Source organism: Delphinus delphis, chromosome 2, assembly GCF_949987515.2.
Source record: "Delphinus delphis chromosome 2, mDelDel1.2, whole genome shotgun sequence".
NCBI classification, from domain to species: domain Eukaryota; kingdom Metazoa; phylum Chordata; class Mammalia; order Artiodactyla; family Delphinidae; genus Delphinus; species Delphinus delphis.
The window spans coordinates 147014358-147040594 of record NC_082684.1 but is presented as its reverse complement, the minus strand read 5'-3'; the positions used below and the strand labels follow the sequence as shown (position 1 = coordinate 147040594).

Here is a 26237-nt window from a genome sequence, read left to right as displayed (position 1 = left end):
TTAAATATACATTCCCAAATACTACCAGGACATCCAAATATATCATTTGTAAAAGCATCCTTCAGCCATTTGCAATTCCTTATGAGTATTAAAAAAGAAAAAATAAGCAGTCTCAATCCAGGAGTTGACCTACTATTTCTGAAATGTTACCATCATCTCAGTAGGTGACTAACATAAGCCAGTAGTCAAATAATACAAGCAACTACACATTAAGAAAGAAGTGGGCACTGGAATGATTCTTGAAAGTAGAAAATGTTCTTCTGGAAGACCACTGTCAGCGACTCAAATGAGATACTGGCTTCTTTGTTTTTGTAAGATGTGGAGATCATCGATTCATTTACTCAAAAGGCATTATTTGCTGCCCACGCCTCTTTTACGATCAGAATATAACTGTTTACAGAAATTTATGGAAAGTAAATACTGGGTGTTATTTACTTACAGTTTGTGACAAGTACATCTTATTTTATAGACACAGGGTAATAGGAATAAAGGCGTACTACAGAAACTGTCCTTTGTAAAATATAGACAATACAGTGGCAATAGGAGTGGCTGTTTGGTTTGCCGACTAATATCTCAAATAAGGTGAAAGTAGCCCCATAATGGCCCCAACCACATGTCCCTGCAATGGAATGTCCCACCCATGGCTAAACGTGCTTCCTAATGACACCGTAAAGCAGGAAATTCTTGGAGAATTCTTGGAATTCTCCAAGAAGTCCACAGAAGTGCAAAACGTGTAAAGTCTACTCCCACTCAGTGGTTGCTTTCTGTGAGCACATAGAAAACAGTAAGACATAGGTGTTGGAGTCAGGGTCTCCTCAATTCAAACAGGGGACCACCACCTACTGGTGTAAAGTGAGTAGCAAAATGCATGATGGAGATCAATATATCGTAGCTGTTCTTATGACTACGAGAGATTAAGGTTTGAACACTGACCTTATGGCATTAAGACTGGTGCTTTTTCCACTATTCCTTAAGAGGGACACTGAACCTAATAAATCTCCTAAAGAATGGAGTAAAAATATTTTCCGAAAATGGAACAGGAGGAGTGACCTAAGCTACCTGGAAGGTAGCTGCAAGACCAACTGATTCATAGAGGGAATTCTGCTATTAAGTTCTGAAGAGGTAGAAGTGAAGAGCCTTTGGTTATGTCAGAGTGATGCCAAACTCCTGGGCCCAAGACTCAAAGGTGGAAATATTGGGAGTGACTGTGCTGCTACCGCAGCCAGGACTGGAAGGATTACAAACCAAGTAGCACTCAAAGGACTTGAAATTGAAAAGTGCATTTCCATGAATTGGGAGATTGGGATTGACATGTATACACTGATGTGTATAAAATGGATGACTAATAAGAGCCTGCTGTGTAAAAAAATAAAGTAAAATTCAAAAAGAAAAAAAAAAGTACATTTCCAAGGTTGCAAAACACAGAACACCTTTCCATTTATGACCTAGAAATGGAGTCAGGGATTCTGGCCAAGCCTGGTCCTCCCGGAATATGCGAGGGTTGTAAAGGCCTCTGACCAACACAACCTAGCTGCCCTCTTGCATCTCACCTGCCTCAAAGTTTTTCATGTGCTAAAACACAGGAAAGATGTTGATTTGTCAGAGGAAATGCACCAAATCAAGAAAAGAATCACTTCACTTTGTGATGGAGCAACGATGGTTCTTTCATTCCAAGAAAAATTTTAGGATGGAAAAACAATTGTGAATTAGAAGAATCAAGACCTGTTGAGGATGACTGTCCAAATAATAAAAACAATTAGATTAATATCCCTGAGTTGGCAGTAGCTGGGGAGGAGAGGGATTCCTTTACCATTGCCTTTTTTAAAAACTAAAATGAGTGCTCTATATTTATGCACCCCGTAGAGACACTGTGTCCAGAATATACCACCTCCCTGCCTTTCCAGACCCAATCATTTGCATACCAGGATATTATTTTCACTGTTGTTTTTTTAGGGTGACTTCTACAGTGTACTGTAACCATTTCTCTGACTTCTTAAACAAAGGGCATAGACCATACCTCACCTTTTCTGTGATGAGATACCGTAACTGTATACTTGCAGAAACTGTGAATGGTGAGGGCTCGTATCCCACACACCCTACTCTGAAGGCTTAAGATGAAACATCAGTTTGGCACACAGATACTTACAAAGGCCACTAAGATGCACCGGACAGGGCTTCACCTCTCCCTCGTCCTGCCTACACCACAGTCTCACCCATGCGGACCACACCAGGGCACAGCCGTTCTCCACCCCCAGGGATATGCTTCTCAGGTGCAGTCTGGCTTACAAAAGCACACAGGAGTCCATCTCTTCACAGCTGGCTTTCTTTCTTTCTTTTTAATATAAATTTATTTATTTGTTTGTTTTTATTTTTGGCTGTGTTGGGTCTTTGTTGCTGCACATGGGCTTTCTCTAGTTGCGGCGGGCGGGGGGGCTACTCTTCGTTGCGGTGCACGGGCTTCTCATTGTGGTGGCTTCTCTTGATGCAAAGCACGGGCTCTAGGCACGCGGGCTTCAGTAGTTGTGGCACGCGGGCTTCAGTAGCTGTGGCACGAAGGCTCTAGAGCGCAGGCTCAGTAGTTGTGGCGCGTGGGCTTAGTTGCTCCACGGCACGTGGGATCTTCCCGGACCAGGGCTCGAACCCTTGTCCCTTGCATTGGCAGGCAGATTCTTAACCACTGCACCACCAGGGAAGTCCCATGCACAGCTGCTTTTCTTTTCCATAGTCTCCTATCCACCCTACAACACCCCCATGTTGGGTTCTAACAGTCCCACTTCTATCCATTACCCTGAGCCTCTCTACTCTTTCTTGTCCCTCATCTCCACGTACTCTTCCCAAACTCCAGTTTGTGTGTGCAAAAACTGACCTCACACCAACAACACCAGTCCATGAATACTGGTGCTTTCCTTGTAACAGTGAGCTGTGATATCAATTTCAAGGTACTGGACTCTCCTCCATAAGCTCATTTGCTACTCTGTCTTCAGGGACTTCTGCTTTTCCAATAAGGAAAGTCTTCCCCCAGCTAAGTCTGGGAACAGAGCCATTTCAGAAACCCAAGTGCTTCTCCACTGTGCCAGTTTGGGGTTTACCATATACTGATGAAAAGGCAGCATACTGACACAAGTTAATCATGAGTTTAAAAAACTAGTGTCTGAGGACTTCCCTGGTGGTGTAGTGGTTAGGAATCCACCTGCCAATGCAGGGGACATGGGTTCGAGCCCTGGTCTGTGAAGATCCCACATGCTGCAAAGCAACTAAGCCTGTGCACCACAACTACTGAGCCTGTGCTCTAGAGCCCGCAAGCCACAACTACTGAGCCTGCACGCCACAACTACTGAAGCCCGCGTGCCTAGAGCCTGTGCTCTTCAACAAGAGAAGCCACCGCAATGAGAAGCACGCGCACCGCAATGAAGAGTAGCCCCCGCTCGCTGCAACTAGAGAAAACCCGCACACAGCAATGAAGACCCAACACAGACAAAAATAGATAAAAAAGAAATAAATTTATTTTAAAAAAACTAGTGTCTGTAAATATTCCACCATGTATTAACTTAGTTCTTTTAAAAACAGTAAAATAGGCTCAGAAATATCAAACTATTTCCTGATGTTTTAGCACCACAAAACAACAGTACTAGGATTCTTAGCCTCTCTCGTTTGGTGTCAATAAGCTCTAAACAGCCAGCTATAGGTCTTCCTGGTCCTCGATCAGGTCCACTCTCTCCATTTAATATACTTACAATACATGTTTAACTGCTCCCTAAATATCATATTCTTTAATAGCTGAATCAAAAGGAAAGAAGAGAAACTCACCTGTGGTGCAGGTCCAATCTGATATACTTCTTATTGATTCTTGCCCGGTTCCACCTATGCAGTAGGCAGTCTTAGCAGGGACTGTTTGCATTTCTATCAACAGCTTTTTATAGACTAGGGCGTGCCTTGGGTTTACTTATGCAAAAGAGGACTGGGGTACTTGCAGCCATCCAGCCTATTTCTAAATCAGCCTGTCAGATCACAGTTGGCTTTTTTGCGATTGTTGTTGTTTTTTCTAATTTTCTTACCTTTGAATCAGTAAATGCTGCCTAATGTCACATTTGGGGGGATTTGTTACGTTTTACGAATGTCCCCTGGTTGCGTAAAAAGGATCTGTATTCCCTGTTTGTTGTATGCAGAATTACGTATGTACTAGTTCAAGCTAGTTAGTTGTATTTTTCAACCTGATATATCCTTGTTTATGTTTTCCTACTTCACCTGTTAGGTTCCGAGAAAAAACTGGATCGTATTTATTTTTAGAAAATAAGCACAAGACAATGTCTTAAACGAGATGAATATAGCAAATCATAAAAGAGTAAGGCACTGCAGTTCTTATTAGAGAGGCCTCAAGTCTGTGGAGCTCTGGGACCCATTGAGGTTCTTTAGGAGTCTATAAACTTTTATTCAAATGTCCTTTTTCTCTTTATTGTTATTTTTTTTAACTGGAATAAAAAGTTACAGCCAAACGAGTTATATACCACATTTAGAGACCTCCAAATTGTTCACTTACTGCCTGGCTAAGTTATTTGCTTCTGCCTTTAGTGCATACATATTATTTGGAATTCTTATAAATCTGTCATTAATTGAGAAGGCTATAGTTTGCACTAGGCTTTTGTCATTCTCTTTCCTTTTTAAAAAACGTTTGGAGTGGATTCACATGTCCACTCTTGTGAGAATATTTAAGGAAGCATATGTGAGCCACACTCAGTAAATGACAGAAAGGCTCAGGCACATCTGTTCAGCACATGCTGGCTTTTACTCAGTTAGGACAATTGAGCAATAAGGAATGAACACACTATGCTGCATCCTAACATTCTATTATAGAGCACTGCAGACATGATTTTATGTTTGGGGAGCTTCTTCTCTGACTTAGAGCTACGCTAAGCTTGGGTTACTTCTTGTTCATAGCAGATCAGTGTTTTCACAGCCAGCTGAATACTCTTGCATAGCGTCTCAGAAAAGCTACATAGTATCACTGCAGCAAATCTTTCGCTCCCTCAGAAAACTGCTCTGGTCCAGCTGGTTGCAAACTTTCTTTAGCAAGGTTCTTCAAATGAAATCTTACCTGGCACTTTAACATATAAAACAGGTGAAAGTAGAACCACTCTGGTAAAAGAAGTGAAGGTAAGACCCCACCTCCAAGGCCTGTGGACCCAACAAAGTCCTAACAAGTGCTCCATTGTACACATGTGGAAAATCAACGTGGAAAGCTCGACCTCAATGGCTCTGAATCATCTCGTTTACCTTCAGCTTTGTACCCAACACTTCCTGCCTGCCTAAACACCTCAAACTGACACCTCATTACAAGGTATGCTACACTTTTTTATTCAGCATCTCCTAAAAATGCCATCTCTCAAATCTCATCCCCTTACCACAACCTTAGGACTCTTCTTATCTGGGACTGAAAATCTGGAATGTATTGGGTGACCCTGGTAAGAATTCCAAGAAGGGCTACCTGGAGCTTCACAGAATAAGTCTGTAGGAAAGGACAATGATCACTGGGTCAATCAAAGGGAAAGAAGAGCTGTGGATCTAAGGCTGAATAGTCCAGGGAAAATCTAGATCAAACTGGCTAGAAGTGAAGCAAGGGGCAGCATCCCCCTTGGGACAGAAAACCAGTGTTCTTGGAAAAGGGAACTATTGGGAGGATGTTTATAATCAGCTACACTGGTGATCTTTTCCCAAAGGGCATTATAAAGCATAGCCATGTCAGTCTCAATGGACTCGACAACCTATGCTTGGGTGGAACCCTCAAAAGTCAAGATATGCTTTGAAGACCACAATGAAATGTTGATATAGCAAACTTAAAATAACTGAGAATATGTTATTTTGTGCTACGTCAGAAGCCACTTTGTACTAAAGTACAGCACAGGATAACACAAAGCAGCATAACTTTTAAAAAATACTGATGGGAGAAAAACTTAAAATTTTCTCCACTATCTTGACTTTTTTCTATAAATTCAAAAGAAATTGCTAGTATTGTATTTTCTCCATAGAACCCCTTGTTCCAGCTAATGGCTATGTCATGAGGAATGTTTCATATGAAAGGACTGCTACTGGGACTTCCCTGGTGGCGCAGTGGTTAAGAATCCACCTGCCAATGCAAGTCCTGGTCCAGGAAGGTCCTACATGCCACGGAGCAACTAAGCTTTTGCGCCACAACCACTAATTAGGCCTGTGCTCTAGAGCCCGCAACCCACAACTCCTGAGCCTGCGTGCTGCAACTACTAAAGCCCGTGTGCCTAGAGCCCGTGCTCCACGACAGTAGAAGTCACCGCAATGAGAAACCCGCGCACCACAACAAAGAGTAGCCCCTGCTCACCGCAACTAGAGAAAGCCCACACGCAGCAATGAAGACCCAAAGCAGCCAATAAATTAATTAATTAATTTAATTAAAAAAAAAAAAAAGAAAGGACTGCTACTTAGAACCATTAGAAAGTTCCAGGGAAGGAGGAAAGGGCATGGGGAAGACGGGAACAGAGCAATCCCTAGTGTTCCCTACCACAGCAGGCAGCCTCATATGAAGATGGCATAGAACCAACTTCAGGCCAGAAGGGGGAGATTCAAATGGAGGTCCCAGACAGGTGGACAAAGTCACATCAAAGTCAAACACCAAAAAAGTAAGGAGCAGATCAAAAAGGGGAGAGATGGCTTGTGGATTTGAGGAATTCAGGAGGACAGCTAGCCATACAGACTGGGAAGACCAGTTGCTCATCAGAGCCAGTAGGAACAACACCTAGAAAAGACCCAGGTAGTTGTTACTTTATCAAAAGCCAGAGAGATTCTTCCTTTCTAAGTCAGGGCAATTTATTCCATCTACTTGCTCTCCCCTGCTTAACCTATCCAATTTCAAAGGCTCCCTAATCAACCCAAACAGGTTCCTTCACTAAGTTTCCCCCAGCTGCCCTGGGCAAATGGAAAAGTCAAGCATCCAGGTTAGAACTTGGTTCAAAGCCATACCTGTCTTTGTCATCAGCCAAGCCTGGGATAAGGACACCTATGGGAACCAAGCTCCTATTTTCTTTTTTTTTCGGGGGGGGGGATGGGTAAGAAGTGGATTTATATAACACAAAATAAAGATTCTGTGTTAGCAAGGAAACTATGAATCAGCAAGAGAACAAGCTTCTATTAGGAAACTGGACATTTACCACATACATTCTAGTGCAAGAGGTTTTACATTTTGTTAAGATGCAAAATGTTTATTTACTCAGGAGATGCAGTGTGATTTTCCAAACCAAAATCTGGGGCATGAGGTCTGTCAGTGGATTTTCATGACCATTTTGGGAAAAAGGCAGAATCGGGAATATAGTTTAGTTACCAAAGTACTGGAATTTCTAAAGCACCTCACTAATTTATAGGGCAAATACACAGAGAAGAAAGTGAAATGAAGCAGTATCGGAAAAGCCATGGAGTTGGCCATCACAACACACCTCTGTGCACAGAGGACACGTGCAATCATTTGAGTTCCCTTCACTTCTGACCATCAGGGCTCAGGACTGAGACCCTACTGATCACCGTAGTAGAGAAAGGGGAAGGGAAGTTGTTTCAACGGCAACATCCTCACCTACTTATGTTCCTCTTCTCACAGTCTCAGTAATTAACAGTATGATCACGAACTAAGCCAAAAGTTTCTCTACCCATTCCACTCTCAGCCTGGAAACCAGTCCTCCTAGGCCACATCATGCTCTGGATATTCCTTTAACCAATGTTTTCTCAATATGTATGAGTGCTTTATCTTGGTTAACTTGGACGGGTATTACACTACTTCTGAGTACTCCTCTCCCATTCCTCAGCTCCCCAGTAAACTTGCGTATTGCCGGGACTGTTCTTCTTGTGTGTCGCTTCCCCTCCACACCTCACCGCTGGACTTAAAACAGGCCAGCTGTCACTCAATTGCTAATTGTGTCTACCATCTGGCTTTCTCTGACAGCCTTTTCCTTCCTCTGTTTCCCTCTGTTCCCTGCTGATTTCATTCAGGAATGACTCATAAGGTGTCTTGGAGCTCCACTGATAGCGGCTCTTTTTTTTTTTTTTAATAAGTTTATTTATTTATTTATTTATGGCTGTGTTGGGTCTGCATTGCTGCGCGCAGGCTTTCTCTAGTTTTGGCGAGCAGGGGCTACTCTCCATTGCAGTGTGTGGGTTCCTCATTGCAGTGTCCTCTCTTTGTTGCGGAGCACGGGCAATAGGCTCACGGGCTTCAGTAGTTGTGGCATGAGGGCTCAGTAGTTGTGGCTCGCGGGCTCCAGAGCGCAGGCTCAGTAGCTGTGGCGCACAGGCTTAGTTGCTCTGCAGCATATGGGATCTTCCCGGACCAGGGTTCGAACCTGTGTCCCCTGCATTGGCAGGCAGATTCTTGACCACTGAGCCACCAGGGAAGTCCCTAGCTGCTCTTTTTTGGTAAATTAAATTATATTTGCATTCAACTCAACAGTATTTGATAAGCAGTTTCTATCTGCCCAGTACTGTGTTGGCAACTACAAATGGCACAAGAGAAATATGAGAACCCTCAAGAACTTGGTAATTGGGATGAGCAAATAAAATGAACTCACTTCCAACAAAGGACAAATAAGACAAGATAATCAGGAAGCAAAATGTCACCCAGCCCAGGATATCAAAAGTGAAATGGGGGACTTCCCTGGTGGCTCAGTGGTTGAGAGTCCGCCTGCCGATGCAGGGGACACGGTTCGTGCCCCGGTCCGGGAAGATCCCACATGCCGCGGAGCGGCTGGGCCCGTGAGCCATGGCCGCTGAGCCTGCGCGTCCGGAGCCTGTGCTCCGCAACAGGAGAGGCCACGACAGTGAGAGGCCCGCGCACCACAAAAAAAAAAAAAAAAAAAAAAGTGAAATGGGCTTGATGTCAGAACACCTGGATTCTGCAACATACTTCCTAGCTGTGTGATCTCGGGCAAGTCACGTAACCTCTCCCAGCCTGTTTCCTCAATATGGGAGTGTTTATCTAGCAAGATCACTGGGAGGATTAAAGACCCCAAGAGGTCAGAAACAGGGCACAATCTGACCAAGGCTTCAAGCAGAAACCAGGGCCTTAGCTGAACACCTTCAAAGCCGGAAGGGATTTAGCTCAGTGGTGGTGAGTAGGAAAGATGGAATGTTTGGTGCAAGAACATGTTTTGACTGCAATTTAACAAGTATTGAGAAGCCCTGTTAACTACTTCAAAGGCTACGAATGTAAATACGATATAGTTCTTTCCCTCAAAATTTACAGTCAGAGAAACATAAGACAAATCCACAAATAACTATAAAACTGGCTATAAATTCAAAGGAATGCTTATGAGGCAATGTGGCAAGCTGAAGAAGGCTGGACAACGAACCCGTCGGTGTGCTGGGTACTCGTTTCAGCTCTGCTACCATCTGTGTGTGATCCAGCATGGGTCACCACCCCTTCTCCAGGCCTTGTTTCCTCAAATATGAAATAAGAGGGCTGAACTCAATGGTCTCTTCCCTACACAAACATTCTACATTTGAAGAGTTTAGCCACGAGACGTTTAAATGGGGTCATGGTGGCAGCTGTCCCTCGTGTCACCTCTCACTCCTTAAAGACGAGAGCCTAGACATGAGCATGAGATGGAAAAGATCCAAGAGACATCTGCATTGATTTTGTGGATTCTTGATGGTAAATAAAATGGTTATAGTATAAAAAATAATAATAATAATAAAATGCAGTGCCTCACTGGGTAGAGGAGGAAGCAGCAAAGAGAAAGTACTACCAAGAATGAAACTGGGTGACCAAGACAGCAAAATGGGCTGCTGACAGAAACAGGATATTTGAAGTTTGGGAAGGGAGAGAGCTGAAGTGGGCAGAAGTTTCTTGTGGGTGGCCACCAGATTTTTGGAGGGAAAAGATGATGAGATTGGATTGGGACAGACTGAGAGTTAGGGGTCAACAAAGCCACATGACAGAGAAGTGCTTGAAAACCATCCCCTTTCACTATGGTCCCACATTTATCTCTGTCCTTGGGACAGAGGCAGAGGGGCCAACAGTGAAAGGTCCAAAAAGAACGCCATGACTGTACAAACCACAGAAGAGGGAACACACAAGACCAAGGATCACAGCAGGGTGTTCTCACTCAAACTAAATTACATGGGACATGATGGGAAGTTCCTGCTGTTGTGATGAAACTTCATTTGCAGACATCATGCCTCTAGTATCTGACAGTAAGTAAAAGGGAAATGTCAAGGAGGACAGCTGGATATCTCCTTGCCTCTAGACTGTTCTCTCCTTTGGGGAGCCTTTATTAGGGCACCAATTCAGATTCAAAACATCACCCTATATCCTACCCATCTGACTACATGTTAATAAAAATACGTAATGGCCAGGGGTATATCATTTTCCTTCAGCCTCATTCTCTGCCTCTCTCACTCGGCTTGAAATAATTACCACTTTTACCACTGATTTTAAGAAATGACAAGCCCAAACCCTTTTCTAATTACTTAATGGCTGTGGGTTTTCAGAAGAGAATTAGCTAACTAGACCATGTCCCCCATGTTTTTGTTCTCATTTAAAATAAAACAACACTTCTATAAATATGCATGTGCACCGTCTCCTGATGCATGCCAGCAACAGCTTCTCCAGGAAATTGTTTGGCAACCTTTTTCATGCTATTTGTTTGACAAACTGGGTCAAATGCTTATAATCGAAGGCCACAGATCTGGGCATTCCAGCAATGCCAGGCCCTGCCCAACAACCCTGAGAGAAGAAGCGTTACTGTCTCAACACATCTGAACCAATTCAGAACATACCAGGGGAGAAGGGTAGATACCAAAGAGTGACATTCCTGGGGCATAGGTATGTGCGCGTTCAATAATATTCAGTACAAGACAATGCCAAATTGTTGTCCGGCATAATTGCTGTACTCTCCCAACTTCACATCTTCACCAACATTTTATTGGCAGACTTCTCAAAATGGTAACACACTGTAATCTAAATTAGCATTTCTTTTATTGCTAATGTGGTTGAGCCATTCAATTTCTTTTTTTTTTTTTTTAATTTGTTGGCCATTTGATTTCTTCTTGTGGAAGAGCATAGTCATGTCCTTTCCCTTTTTCTTCTATTGGGTTGTCCTTTTCTTATGGACTTTTTCTTAAAGACATTCTTATGTCTTTTTCTTATGTCTTTTTCTTCTATTGGGTTGTCTTTTTCTTTTCTTCTATTGGGTTGTCTTCTCCTGTCTTATGAAGGAGTTCATATATTCTGGCGACTTGTCCTTTGTCAGTTACAGAGGTTGCAAATATCTTCTTCCTGTTTGTGGTTTGTCTTTTCACTTTTTTTTTCTTAATTGAAGTATAGTTGGATTTGCAATCTTGTGTTAATTTCTGCTGTACAGCAAAGTGACTCAGTTTATGGAGAGAGAGAGCGAAAGAGTCTTTTTTATATTCTTTTCCATTATGGTTTATCTCAGGATATTGAACATAGTTCCCTGTGCTACACAGTAGGACCTAGTTGTTTGTCTTTTCACTTTTTTAATGGCTCAATCTTCCAGTAGTCATATCTATCAAACTTTTATAGATAGTTCTTTTCATATCATGAAAGAAATCCTTCTTTACCTAAAGTAATAAAGATATTCTTCTACATCATTTTCTAAAAGATTTTGCCTTTCACATTAAGTCTTCAATCCAGTGGGAATTTTTAAGGTGTATGTAGGAATCCAATTTCATTAGTTTCCCCAGAAGGACACCTAATTATCATAGTACCATTTATTGAGAAAAATTATGCTTTCCCTAGTGAGTCACCATATCTGATTAGATCTGTTTCATGGCTCTCTCTTCTGTTCCTTTGGTCATTTTCATTATCCCTGGGCCAATGTCATATGGTCTTAACTACTACTATGGCTTTATAATACAGCTTTATAATTGTTTATATCTGGAAGGACCAGGCCCCTCTACCTCACTGTGGACATCCTTGACCTTTCACACTTCCATCTAAGTTCCTCAAAAACCATAAGGAAATTTTGATTTGGAGTACATTAAATCTATAGATCAAATTGAGAAGACTGACATATTCATGATATTCAATCTATCCATGTAATGTATAATCTCTACCTTTATTTATGTCTTCTTTAACGCCTTTAAAAATGTTGTCAAAGTAAATTCTCTTCATAAAGACCTTGTACATTTTTAGATTTACTGGTACTTTATATTTTTGTGACTATTATAAGTGACATCTTTTAAATATATATAATATATATGTAGTATATATATATACACACACACACATATATATATACATTCTATATATTTCTTTTCTAATCTTTATATCTTTTATTTATATTCCTTGTCTTACTGTACCAGTTAGGACCTCCAAAAGTACTGAATAAAAATCTTGTCTTGATTCTAACGTTTCACTGTGATGAATAACATTTGCTATAGGTTTCTGGTACACACTCTTATCAGGTTAAGGAAGTGCACCATCTATTACTAGTTTTCTAAGAATGAGTATTATGAGTGCATATCAATTTTATCAAATTTCGTTCCTAAGTCTATTGGGAAAATTATGTGGGTTTTTTTTCTCCTTCCATCTGTTAATTTACAAGTTTTTATAATTATTCTGCCTTTTTTTTTTTACATCTTTATTGGAGTATAATTGCTTTACAATGGGTGCTAGTTTCTGCTTTATAACAAAAAAATATGGAACACTTCACGAATTTGCGTGTCATCCTTGCACCGGGGCCATGCTAATCTTCTCTGTATCGTTCCAATTTTACTATATGTGCTGCCAAAGCGAGCACTATTTTGCCTTTGATCTTTATTTTTCCTTTCTTCTAGTTTTTTCTCTAACTTTCCTGACTTCTCCTCTTCACCTATACTCTCTACCCAAGACTTCTCTTTCAAAGTCACTGTTTCTTCCATGTCCATCCCTGAGGAGAGGAGGCTATAGTTCTCAGAATCATTAATAAATATTTGAATGAATAAAAAAATGAAATACCTAATAAGTATCACATAATTGAGAGGATTTACGCAAAACCAATCTTCAAATGTAACACATCACGTGTACATAGGTTGCTCTAGCTTGGAGCCAAAAGAAAAACGTTGCTCAAGATGCAGTCAGTTAGAGACAGAAGTAATTATCACAGAAAGTTTTCAACTGAAATAGTCTTTTACTCCCTAGAGAAATATCAGAAAATCATTAGTTGTCTTTTGAATTTCTTTTCAGTACTATGTTGGACTTTAAGTACTGGGGTTCAAGCGCTCCCCCCATTATAAAACCTAGCAATGAGGGTGACAGATTTCAAAAATGGTAAGCATCTTAAGAGAGACAAAAAGTGACGCTTATATATATTTTGCAATTCAACACCACCAGCCAAAGGGTCCAGCCCATGCCTCAAAACCTTGGTTCCAAACCTAAACCAGACCAGCCACAATGATCATCTAATTTGTACAATCTGAGGATAGAGGGGAAAATATAGTTATTTCCTTTTGCTTAAAACAGGATGAACAAATCTGATTTGTGGAATGCTGCATCAAGGGAGGTTATACCTCTAGAAAAGACTGGACAGGTTCTGTTTTAATGAGGAGTTATTATCTGTTTGTTTTGTTCATTCATTTAATAGTTGAGTGCCCACCACAGGCAAACACTGTGCAAGGTGATAGAAATGCAAATGAGACAGATACAGCACCTGCCCCCCACCCCCCCCCGGCCAAATTTACCATCTAACGGAGAACACTGATCACGGAAGCAAGACTCCAAGTGTGGTTAGTACCTATGGCTGGCATAATGGAAGGAGCACATGAGATCAACACCTAACCTAGATACAGGTGAGGTAGGTTCTGAGAGGAAGTGTACAAAGGGTTTGGTGTCTGGAGATGGAGAAGTTCTCTAAGTAATTTGCCCTAAATAGTACATTAAAGCTGGGATTCCCTGGGGGGAAAGCATTCTACAGCCCAACAGTGTAGAACAGGAGAGAACAGAAAAGCTGAAAGATCCAAAGACCCTCATGCATACTCTCCCCTCATCCCACCCCACCGCCCATACACACACACAACTGTGTGACTCACCCTGAAGGCTACGGTTTAAAAAAAAAAAGTCAATGTATTCCCCAGATACTTGGAGAAAAGATTGTGACAGTGAGTAGGAAACAGGTTCCTCATCTTTCTTGCCTTACTATACCTCTCTTGTTATGCACTACATCCTACCCAATCTGCCTGCCATCTCCCTCTACTAGTCAAAAAATGTGCTTTTCATATAGATGGCTAAAAAGCACATAAAAAGATGCTCAACATCACTAATTATCAGAGAAATGCAAATCAAAACTACAATGAGGTTATCACCTCACACCAGTCAGAATGGCCATCATCAAAAAGTCTACAAACAATAAATGCTGGAGAGGGTGTGGAGAAAAAGGAACCCTCCTACACTGTTGGTGGGAATGTCAACTGGTACAACCACTACAGAGAACAGCATGGAGGTTCCTTAAAAAACTAAAAGTGGGGGCTTCCCTGGTGGCGCAGTGGTTGAGAGTCCACCTGCCGATGCAGAGGACATGGGTTCGTGCCCCGGTCTGGGAAGATCCCACATGCCGCAGAGTGGCTAGGCCCGTGAGCCATGGCTGCTGAGCCTGCGTGTCCGGAGGCTGTGCTCCGCAACGGGAGAGGCCACAACAGTGAGAGGCCCGCGTACCGCAAAAAAAAAAAAAAAAACCTAAAAATAGAACTACCATATGATACAATAATCCCACTCCTGGGCATACATCCAGAGAAAACCATAATTCGAAAAGATATATGCATCCCAATGTTCATAGAAGCACTATTTACAATAGCCAGGACATGGAAGCAACCTAAATATCCATCAACAGAGGAATGGATAAAGAAGATGTGGTACACATATACAATGGAATATTACTCAGCCATTAAAAAAGAACAAAATAATGCCATTTGCAGCAACATGGATGGACCTAGAGATTATCATACTAAGAGGAGTAATTCAAAGACAAATATATGATAACACTCATATGTGGAATCTAATTTTTAAAAATGATACAAATGAACTTATTTACAAAACAGAAACAGACTTACAGATATCGAAAACAAACTTATGGTTAACAAAGCGGAAAGGTGGGGGATAAATCAGGAGCTTGGGATTAACATACACACACTACTATATATGAGATAGACAACCAACAAGGACTTACTGTATAGCACAGAGAACTCTACTCAGTATTCTATGAAAACCTATATGAGAAAATAATCTGAAAAAGAATGAATATGTGTATAACTGAATCACTTTGCTGTACACCTGAAACTAATACAACATTGTAAATCAACTATAATCCAATAAAAATTTTTTTTAAATGTGATCTTATCACTTTTTAAAAGGTGACATCTCGGGGCTTCCCTGGTGGCGCAGTGCTTGGGAGTCTGCCTGCCGATGCTGGGGACACGGGTTCGTGCCCCAGTCCGGGAAGACCCCACATGCCGCGGAGCGACTAGGCCCGTGAGCCATGGCCGCTAAGCCTGCGCGTCCAGAGCCTGTGTTCCGCAACGGGAGAGGCCACAACAGTGAGAGGCCCACGTACCGCAAAAAATTAAAAAATTAAAAAAAAAAAAAAAGGTGACATCTTGGACTTTCCTGGTGGTGCAGTGGATAAGAATCCACCTGCCAATGCAGGGGACATGGGTTCAAGCACTGGTTCGGGAAGATCCCACATGCCGCAAAGCAACTAAGCCCATGCGCCGCAACTACTGAGCCCATGTGCCACAACTACGGAAGCCCGCGCGCCTAGAGCCCGAGCTCCGCAACAAGAGAAGCCACCGCAATGAGAAGCCCATGCACCGCAACGAAGAGTAACCCCTGTTCACCGCAACTAGAGAAAACCCACGCAGCAACAAAGACCCAGCACAGCCAAAATAAATTTTAAAAATAAAAAAATTTTAAAAAAGGTAACATCTTCATTTTAAAATTAAAGAAGTTGAAGGTACATTTCTAAACTCTGGCTAATTATTTAGGATGCACTTTTGAAAAAACTGCCAAGTTTTTTTTTGTTTTTCAATTGGCCTATACAATTATACTAAAGTCTGTATTTAACTCCATGAAATACACCTATTTTACCAGGGATGTTAGATGAAAAAGGGCAGTTAACTAGAAATCAGCAAGTAGCTCTCAAACAAACTTCTAGAGTCTTTCATCCTAAGAAAAGTAAATTAAACATCACAAGACTATATAGAATTGTAATTTGCACCTGACTCCAAGGAGCCCCAGGGCCATTGCCAGCAGTAAGTTTTCTAACACCATAAAAACAAAAACAAAACAAAATAAAAAACAGTCTATCTTCATTCTGTGATTTCTATAAACACTTAATCACTCTTACTTTTTAAACACTTTTCAGAACTATAAAAACTAGACTAGATGGCAATCTATTTTTTTAACACACTTTTAAGTGGCTTTAAAGGAAAAATTGGGGGGACTTCCCTGGTGGCAGAGCGGTTAAGAATCTGCCTGCCATAGCAGGGGACACAGGTCGATCCCTGGTCCGGGAAGATCCCACATGCTGTGGAGCAACTAAGCCTGTGCACCACAACTACTGAGCTTGCGCTCTAGAGCCCGCAAGCCATAACTACTGAGCCCACGTGCCACACCTACTGAAGCCCTTGCGCCTGGACCCCATGCTCCGCAACAAGAGAAGCCACCGCAACAAGAAGCCCGTGCACCGCAACAAAGAGTAGCCCCTGCTTGCCGCAACTAGAGAAAGCCAGCGGGCAGCAACGAAGACCCGACGCAGCGGAAAATAAATAAGTAAATTTATATAAATAAATAAATAAAGGAAAACTTGGCTCAAGAAATTTATATAAATAAATAAATAAAGGAAAACTTGGCTCAAGAAATTTATATAAATAAATAAATAAAGGAAAACTTGGCTCAAGAAATTTACATAAATAAATAAATAAAGGAAAACTTGGCTCAAACAAATGCAGGGACTTCCCTGATGGTCCAGTGGTTAAGACTCCGTGCTTCCACTACAGGAAGCGCGGGTTTGATCCCTGGTCAGGGAACTAAGATCCCGCATGCCATGAGGCACCGCCAAAAAAACAAAAAAGGCAAATGCAAAATCAGAAAAATTATAAAGGATAGGATGATGTGGAGAATGGCTGTGACAGATACGGAAGTATTTCCCAAGAAATACACATACACCAAATGTCCTTAAATATAACCAGAACTAAATGCAAAATGATATATAAATATCAATCCAAAAGGTGCTAATAATTTTAAATAAAATTTGACAAGTGGACTGTCCTACACCAATGATCCAAAGATATACCAGCAAAGCCTAAAGACACTGAGGAGGGAGAGCCTGGTATGAATGATAGAAATTCAGGTCGTGGCTGATGAGCAGATCAGTTCAAACATCATGCCTGTAATAAGTTAGCACTGAGAACAGGCCCTGCGCTCATCACTATGTTAAGCACCCAGAACAAGGCTCTAGAAAAGCAACGGTCTAATAGAAGCGCTGCACATGGAAATGAACAATGAAAATGCAGTGGAACAAGAACGTTACAGAAATATGCACACAACGCTGGGCAGCCAGGAGGCCTGGGGCAGAGAGGGCCAGAGGGGCGGGGAGCCCACTATGCCGCCTTACAGAGGGGCACCTGAGCCAAGGACTTACATCAGCACACAGAGACGCAAGTGACAAATGTGAATGAACAAAAATTACACAGTTCACATATGATGTGGTAAAGGACTTCACCTCATATGTCAAATAAGCATTATCCTTTAAAGATCATGGAAACCATCAACCAAAATGATCACAGATGCCAATCCGAAAGGTGTAACCGAGTTTTGATGGAATTAGGTAAGGGCTGTCTGACATTCGAAGTACAAAACACAGGCCAAGTTTAGAGCCAAGAGAAGGGAGCAGGTGCTGGGGTGACTGAATGGGAGGGTGGGAATCGGGAAAGAGCATTTGCACTTGCAAAGGTCTAAGAGGGAAAAGGCTACGATGCACTTAGGGGACCTCAGGAGATGCATGCCGCTATAGGGCTGCACGGGGAGGCGACAGGAGGTGTCCCAACAGGCTGAAAAGATGGGAGAGAGTTGGGACCTGGGCCTGAAAGGACTCTTATATGGCACTAGGAAGTCTTGTGTTGTCCTCTGGGCAATGGAAAGCCACTACAGGCTTTTACGAAGAGGAGGAACACAAGGTCTGTGTCTTAGAAAGATCTTTCTGGCAGCCACATGGAGACTGGGAATACACAGAGGACCAGGAAGCTATGAGGAGAGACAGTGAGTGACATGTGTTGGTGACAGTGGGATGAAGAAGAAGGGATTAATTCGAGATAGATTTAGGAGGCAGAAAATCAGTATAATTTCTTAACTGACTGGTATAGGAGTTAAAGATAACCAAAACTGAATGAAAGGTATTATCATTAACTAAGAGAGGAAAAGCTGGTTTGAGATGATTATAAGTAACACTCACTGACTACTAAGCCCTTTAAAATATTAACTCATTAGAGCTTCACAACCCTATGAATTCTCTAATTTACAGATGAGAAAAAACTCATGCATAGAAAGGCTAAGTAAGTTCTCCAAGGTCACACAGCCAATAAAAGGCAAAGCCAAGATTTGAACGCAGACACACTCTCAACTACTACGTTATACTGTATGGGACAAGACCAATTAAATGTCCCTCATGTCTCAGGGACATCCAGGGAGTTGTGTTTAATTGGCATGTGGAAAACAGAAACAGGGCTCAAAAGAAAAACAAGGGTTAACATGACGGATTTTAAAGCCATCAACACAGTTGATTTACTGAGAAAATGGGAGAGATAAGATGGCCTTTTAGAGTGAAGAGCCAAAATGTTAAGGATCAGCCAGAGAGATCCAAGGACACTAGGAAGGAAATTTTTCAAACGACAGTCCATAGGCTGGGTCAGTCACCACCGCACGGAGGTGCCAGCTTAAAGCCGTCTGGACTTTCTCCTTCTTGTGAAAGCAGAGGATCCATTCAATATTTGCTGAGTGATAAATCCAGCACTTACAATAAAGGACCCCTTTACAGATGACATCAGGGAGAAGAGAAGCCCAACAAAATCGATGCTCTCAGCTCTTGGATGATTTGCATCTGTGTCTGAGCAAAGTGGCTCCTGCCTCCAGAGAAGCAGCAGCAATGCGAGCTCACCTCTCACGCAGCGCCCTCATCTCATCACCTCCCTACCCTCCAACCCCCACCGAACCCAGCCTCTGCTCTGCCAAGAGGGCAGGGCCCCGGCCACACCACAGCAACACCGGGAGCGCCGGAGAAAGCAGGAAGGTGTCCTCTTGCAAAGACAGCCCCAGAGAATGATGGCTTCTGCAAAAATCAGCTTTTGTTTTTAATGGGCCTGTTCCATGACTCATCAGCTACCACATATGCTGCACCCTGGCTCAAGCTATAAATCAACCAGGTTCCTAGGGAGGAAGAAGGGAATGACAGCAAAAGAGAGAAGAGAAACAGAGGGAAGTGGGGAGCATGTCCTCCGTGAGCACTCAGGTACTGAGGGACTGGAAAGGGCAGATGCTGAAACAGCGGCAGAGGCAGCCCTGGGCTCCCAGCCCTGCCAAACAGGCGCAGGTCCTGGTTCCCATGGCGCTATCCTGCTGGCCGGTAAGGTTGCATCAGCATTCTCTTTCTACCACAGTTCCTGTCTTGTGGGCGGCAGCAGCAGCAAGAAAGAAGAAAAAATGTTGTTTGTACTCTAATGGCTGCTGGGTCACTGAACACTGTGCCTGGAAAGAAAAAAGGGAAAGCGGAAAGAGACAGAGAAACTAACCAAGGTGGGAGCAAACTCCTTTGGGATGTATTAACTACAAAATGGACATTCTATGGATGAAATTCTATGGATGAAATGCCCTCATGAATAAACACTCCTCCCCCAAACTTTTTTTTTTTTTTGGTACTTAGAAGAATCTCAACAGAGAATGTCGGCTTTTTATCAAGTCTCTTTCTCGTGGGATTTTTTTTTTTTTTTTTTTTTGCCACACCACGTAGCATGCAGGATCTAAGTTCCCCAACCAGGGATGGTCCCCTGCAGTGGAAGTGCAGAGCCCTAATCACTGGACCACCAGGGAAGTCCCCCTCTCACCTGATTTCTGATGAGACTTTGGGTTCACTCCTAGGTGAAAGCATGAACTGTGACCAAGAAAACAAAATGATGTACTGGGGTGGAAGTCAGGACACTGCCTTGGCTCTGACACTCGTCAGCCAAATGACTTGAGCACTTTGAAGCCCGAGTTTCTTCATTTGTGAAATGAGGAGGTCAGACTAGATGAATGTTAGGGGTCCTTCTACTCTCCTCACCTATCCTGAGGGTGTTCCGGAGCAAGGGAGCCCTTCCAGGTGCCCTTGTGCCAAGATGCTGATTGTGTCTCCAGGGACACCCAACAGTGAAAGTGGCCCCGACTCAATGGAAGAGATAAGTGAACGCACACTCACGAAGTTAGATCCATACATATGATTAAACCAATGTTAGTGGGCAGAGACAGTGTCTTATTTATCTTCACACACTCAACACTCAACACAATCTAGGCACTTGGCTTAATAAATACCTATTGCATGCACGTGGAGGCAAAGTGTGATGTAATGAAATCTTTCAGATTTATCTGTTATGAGTTGAACTGTGTTCTCCCAAAATTCATATGTTAAAGTCCTAACTCGTAGTACTTCATAACATGACCTGATTTGGAAGAGGGTCCTTAGAGAGGGTATCAAATGGAAAAGAGGTCATTAGGGTGGGCCCTAATCCAGTGTGACTGGTGTCCCTATAAGATTTCTGAACAGGGACACACAGAAAAGAAAGATGACAAGAAGAGACAGAGGGAGAAGACAGCCATACACAAGCCAAGGAGAGAGGCCTGGAACAGACCCTTCCTTCAGAGCCCCCAGAAGGAGCCAGCCCTGCCAACACCTTGATCTCAGACTTCTAGGCTCCAGGACTGAGACAAGAAATTTCTGTTATTTAAGCTACACGGTCTGTGACACTTTGTTATGGCAGTCCCAGCAAACTGGTACATATCTAAAAGTAGGGAGAATTGTCTAATAAGATACCCCATCATACTCATCACCCAGATCTTTCATTCCTGCATACTATCACTAAGCACCTCTAAAATAGATGGACCTTTCCTCACAATGCTGTTTCCAAACATCACAAAATGAATAATTTGAAGGCAAATTTAACTGACAGAAGAAATACACCTTATACTAAAACACATGCTTATATAATCCTCCACTAGAGCTACTAACAATATTGAAAACAAAATCCCAATAAGCCTTGAATTGTTGTGGATAAAATGCTCAGAGGATGAGCGAGACTCTTAGAGCAATTCAATTCCATAATTGGCTCTCTTATTCAGCATATTATCTGAGAATAAAAGCCTCTGTTACTTTGTTAAAGTACAGAAAAGAAAGGAAGAATGCAGTCGGTATTCATACTCACTCTCTGGTAACTGAAAATGCACTTTTCAAACTAAACCCAAGAAATTTAGCAGATGTCTTGAAGTCTTTGTTTAAAAAAAAAAATTAACATGTGCAGTGGCATTTTATGTTAAATTGCATGTGTTTTAAGTACTTGAAAATTGGCATGGCAGAACTCTACCTCCCTCCGCACCACCAAAAAAAGCAAAAGCATACCTTGATAAAGTCTAAATCGCTGGTTAATTTTCCTAAAACTGTAGAGACTGGCGTTCCCAATACTTCAACAATTAGAGATCTTGGAATCACATGTCCTCTTCTAAAAAGTTACTTTTTGTCTAATACAAAGATGTGAAAGTCAGAATCGCCTACTTGTAAAAGTTTTTCAAAAGAGTCTTTTGAAAAGCAATTTGCTCCATCAACTTTCAAAATCAGGCATCTCTGTAAAAACCCACAATCCAGCTAATTAGTCTCAGCTGTTCGTCATATGGCCTGCAAACCAGTCAAGTGACTTTGCCCCTTTCAAGTTTTTACTAAAACCCAATCTCCTGGTCTCTCAGACAGAAGGTGGCTGTATTAACCGCCTTCCAACGTTAGAAGACTCACACTTCAACTTTTTGTTTTTCCCCCCATCAAAAAATTAGATGTTTCTTGAAAAGACATCTTTAAAGGGATTGCGTTCTCAAGGCCCTGAAGGTTTATATTAATACTGTTTCTTTACAAATACAAGGCCTGATCCAAACAAACACCACGGGAGATCAGTGTTAAGTGGCAGAAGTGAGGGGACTTCCCACACCTCTCACTCCGGCCTCCAGACTCACGAGGGAAACTCTCTACCGCGCGGTCTACCCAGATATCTTGCCGGCATCTTAAATTCAACATGTCCTGCCCTCCACTTACCTCCCGTGCTCTCCTCTCCAGACCCTGCTTCAGACCCTCCTCTCCTCCTGTGTCTTGAGTAACACAGTCCGAACACACACCCAGCCAGACATCTGACTGGCCCTCAGTGGCTCCTCCCACTTCCATTAGCCACCAAGTTCTAGGGCTCCTCCCTCCTCTTGCCTTTATTCCAAGTGTTTATCATTTCTCATTGGATGGCTACAATCAACGACACGTTCGGTTTTCTGGCCCCCAACTGGGCCCCCCCACGGACCCATCCTCCACGCCTCAGCCAAAGTGATCTTTCCAAAAGGTAAGTGGGTGTCCATCACCGTCCTCTGTAAAGCCAGCCAACGGCTCCCCACCACCTCCGCAGTGGCATCCCCACTCCTTAGGCCTCTGCCTTCTTTGTCATCCCTGCCTCCTGACTCCAGCCACCACAACTAGCTGTTAATTCTCTAAACCAGTGATTTTCAAAGTGGGAGGGCAGTCATCAGCAGCATCTGGGAAACTGTTAGAAATGCACATTCGTGGGTCCACCCCAGGCCTATGGGATCAGAAATTCTAAGGATGGGGGCAGCCAACAAGCCCTCCAGGTGATTCTGATACACTCCCCAGAGGGCACCTGCTCTAAACCCACCCAGAGACTTAGTCCTTCGGCTCCTTCTTCTGCCAGTAATGCTGCATTAGATGCCCCTTCTCTGTGCTCACTCTTCCTAGAACAGGTTAACCCTGGATGGTAATTATCCAATTTATTTCTTGCTGGTTGGTGAATATCTTTTTTTTTTTTTCTTGGCCGTGCTGTGCGGCCTGTGTGGTCTTAGTTCCCCAACCAGGGATCAAACCTGTGCTCCCCTGCAGTGGAAGCACGGAGTCTTAACCACTGGGCCGCCAGGGAAGTCCCTGAATATCTTGAAGACAGGAATTGTGTCTTATCTGACTCACCGGTCCCACAAATCACTAGCTGAAGACAAGCCTGTCACTGGGATAGATGCTGGGCGTAAAATGAATCACTCTATCCTTTGCCTCTAGGGGAAGCCACCCGCTCACTTTGACCACTCAAAGTGTGACTGAAGACTCCACCGATACAATCTACACAATCCCATCACCAACCTGAAATGTGAGCAACTGAAAAAGACTGAACATAACCAGTCTGACATCATCTGGTAAATGACACGGAATTTTCGGTTTATGTGGTTTATAAAGGAAAACTTATATACTCCTCTTTTCTCACAGCAACCTCTAGAATGTGGAGAATAATTTATTAAGGGAATGTACCAAAATGTTTAAATCCCAGATTAAAATTCATTACAGTTAGCTTATTCTAAATTACAGTAGAAGCTGAGTAAAGTTTCATATTAGCACTTCTCAGCCTTCAGGGTTCTTAGGAATCTTAGGATTTTGTTAAAATGCTAATTCTGATTCAATAGGTCTGGGTAGGGCCCAGGATTCTGCATTTCTAAGGAGCACTCAGGTGATACCCAGGTAACAATGATGCTCTTAGTCCTAGAACGACACTTTCAGTAGCAAGTAAAACTTCAACGACCCCATTTTTCATAGAACTATAAGTCTTAGAGCAACACAACCTTTTTTTAGACCACTTTGCATTGAAAGCTTTCTCAAATGTCTTTCAGGCTTCAGGATACAGATGGAACACTAAATACATTTAGTTCTATTCCCTCCCCAAATCTCACTAGTATAACAAGGAAGAGAATTTTATTGCTTATAGACATAAACTTACAAAAACAAAGAGAACGTAAGTGGAAACAACAGGAAGAAAATGTTGGAAGCTAGAAAGTATCGAATAGATGAACAAGAGGTAATCGATTAGCAGACCCAGGAAAGCAAACTCTTTACCTGCCGTTAGAGAAAGCCAACAAGCAACTCATCACAGAATCTCCAGAAAGGCTTAGGCAGTTGGGGCCCCAAACACCTCTGAGGGAGGGGAGAGGGTAAAGTGGGGCTGAAAATGGTGGAAGTCTGTTTACACCCCCAAGCCCCACCCTTGCCAGCCTTGTGACTCCTCCAGCTCTGGCAGTAGTCGAAGGTTTATTCTCTGGAGAGAGTAAAACTCCGAGTACCAGACTCTCAGAGGGTCTCTGAGTCATACCAACTTCAGTGGAGGCAGGGGGAGGCACTGAGAAGTTGCTAAGTATGAAGACACCTCCACCCTCACCTACACACTGGACTTCCAGAAGGCAGGCATACTCCACAGGCAGGTGGGTTCAAATGGTCTTCTCGGGAGAATCTGCCCAACCCAGGAGGGACGCTGAAAGATACAAAGGAGCTCATGACATGTCAATCTAGCTAAAACTCTGTTGTACCTGCTGGGAGAAGGAGGAGATGGAAATGGTACACGTGTGTGGTAGGGGTATAGGTGGAAAAACAAGCTAAAATTCTCTTCTTCCATAGTAAAGCATCAACAGATAATGCCTCAAACTGAAAAACCGGCCATAGAAATATAAGTACGTCATTTAGAGACAGGGGATATAACAACCAGCAAGAGTCAATTCATTGCAAGAACTGAAAGCAGTTGACTCTGGGGAGCAGGAAATGAACTGGGGGCGGGGGCTCGGATGGCTTCTCCTAACAGGCCTTGTAGAACTATGCCCTGATAAAATCTTTAAAATTAATTAATACAAAATGAAATGTAATGCCCAAGCTTAAATTATTTTTTCTTGGATGAGTCAGGCCATCACAATAAACATCTCTGACGTGTGCTACATCCTCAGGATCTAGGGCCTACACGGAAACAGGATGCTGAGGATCTGGGCCCTGGAGACAGGCTGCCTGGCTCTGAATCTCAGCTTTACCACTCACTGGCTGTGTGACCTTCAGCAAGTTACTTAACCTCTCTGTGCCTCAGTTTCCTCATCTGTGGAACCAGGATAATAACAGGATTATTTTGTAAAAATTGAATTATGTAATACCTATAAAGTGCTTAAAACAGTGTTTGGCACATAGTAAATGTTCAAAAGTAGCTATTCTTATTAAGGTATGTTTGCCCCTATAATAAAAGCTTCCTGACACTGTATTGATTTTGTCTTTTATTAGTTTACATTTCATTCTCCCTGTCCTCACCTTCTCTGTCAGTTAGCCAGCTGTCCCTCACCACAATAGTCAGTGTGCCTTTCTAGGGTCACCCCTTCCCCCGCCAATGTGCAGCTTCTAATTGACAAGGCACATGGAAACCAAATAACCAAGATTAGAATTATGTATAAAATGGAGAAAAATGGGCACCACAAAATGTTCTGATGGTCTCTCTGTGGGGCAAATCTGCACGTTTCCATATACGAATCATCTATCTGACAATTCAGAACCCTTTGGGCTTACTTTCTAACTATCAACTGTAGGTCAGTGAGCTGGGTGACACTCAGGGAAACCAACCATCCCAGTTTACCTGGGACTGCGTTTTAGCACCGAAAGTCCTGCATACCTGGAAACCCCAGTCCCAGCATTGGTTAAATTACTTAATCCTTCTGAGCCTGTTTCATCAGCTGTAAAATGAAGGATAATATTTACTTTGAAAGTCTATTGAGGATTAAGTGAGAGAATGTTCATATAATTCCTGACACATAGTAAGCTCTCAATAAATGATAGCTCTAGCTACTGGACTCAGTTACCTATTGTTATTACCAACTCTGATATCAGTGGCAAAATAAATTATCCTTAGAAACTTAACCTGTACCTTGGTTATTTTCTTACTGGAAAAATAATTAACCTTATATACAGTGGATCCCAGGAAACTGAAATGTTTGCTTTCATGAATTTCCTTCCACCCTTTTCCTACACAATTTGTTTCAGGGACTAAGACTTGTTAAAGAAATGTAATATTTCAACAATGTTGACTTCTCCATGCATCTTTTCTACTACAGAAGCCCTGGGGTACTTATGTTAGTACTTATGTTAGTAGTTGCTTCTAAACTTCTGGAC

At 42.5% G+C, this 26237-nt stretch overlaps 1 protein-coding gene and 1 non-coding gene across 2 annotated transcripts in view; both read right to left on the bottom strand.

The window, feature by feature from the left end:
* RAB27A (RAB27A, member RAS oncogene family) overlaps positions 1-26237 on the bottom strand; it is a 74090-nt gene that overhangs the window by 36267 nt on the left and 11586 nt on the right. The window lies entirely within an intron of this gene.
* Positions 12667-12773, bottom strand: LOC132421494 (U6 spliceosomal RNA). The gene has a single exon (XR_009518738.1). It is a non-coding gene; the product is annotated as a U6 spliceosomal RNA (small nuclear RNA).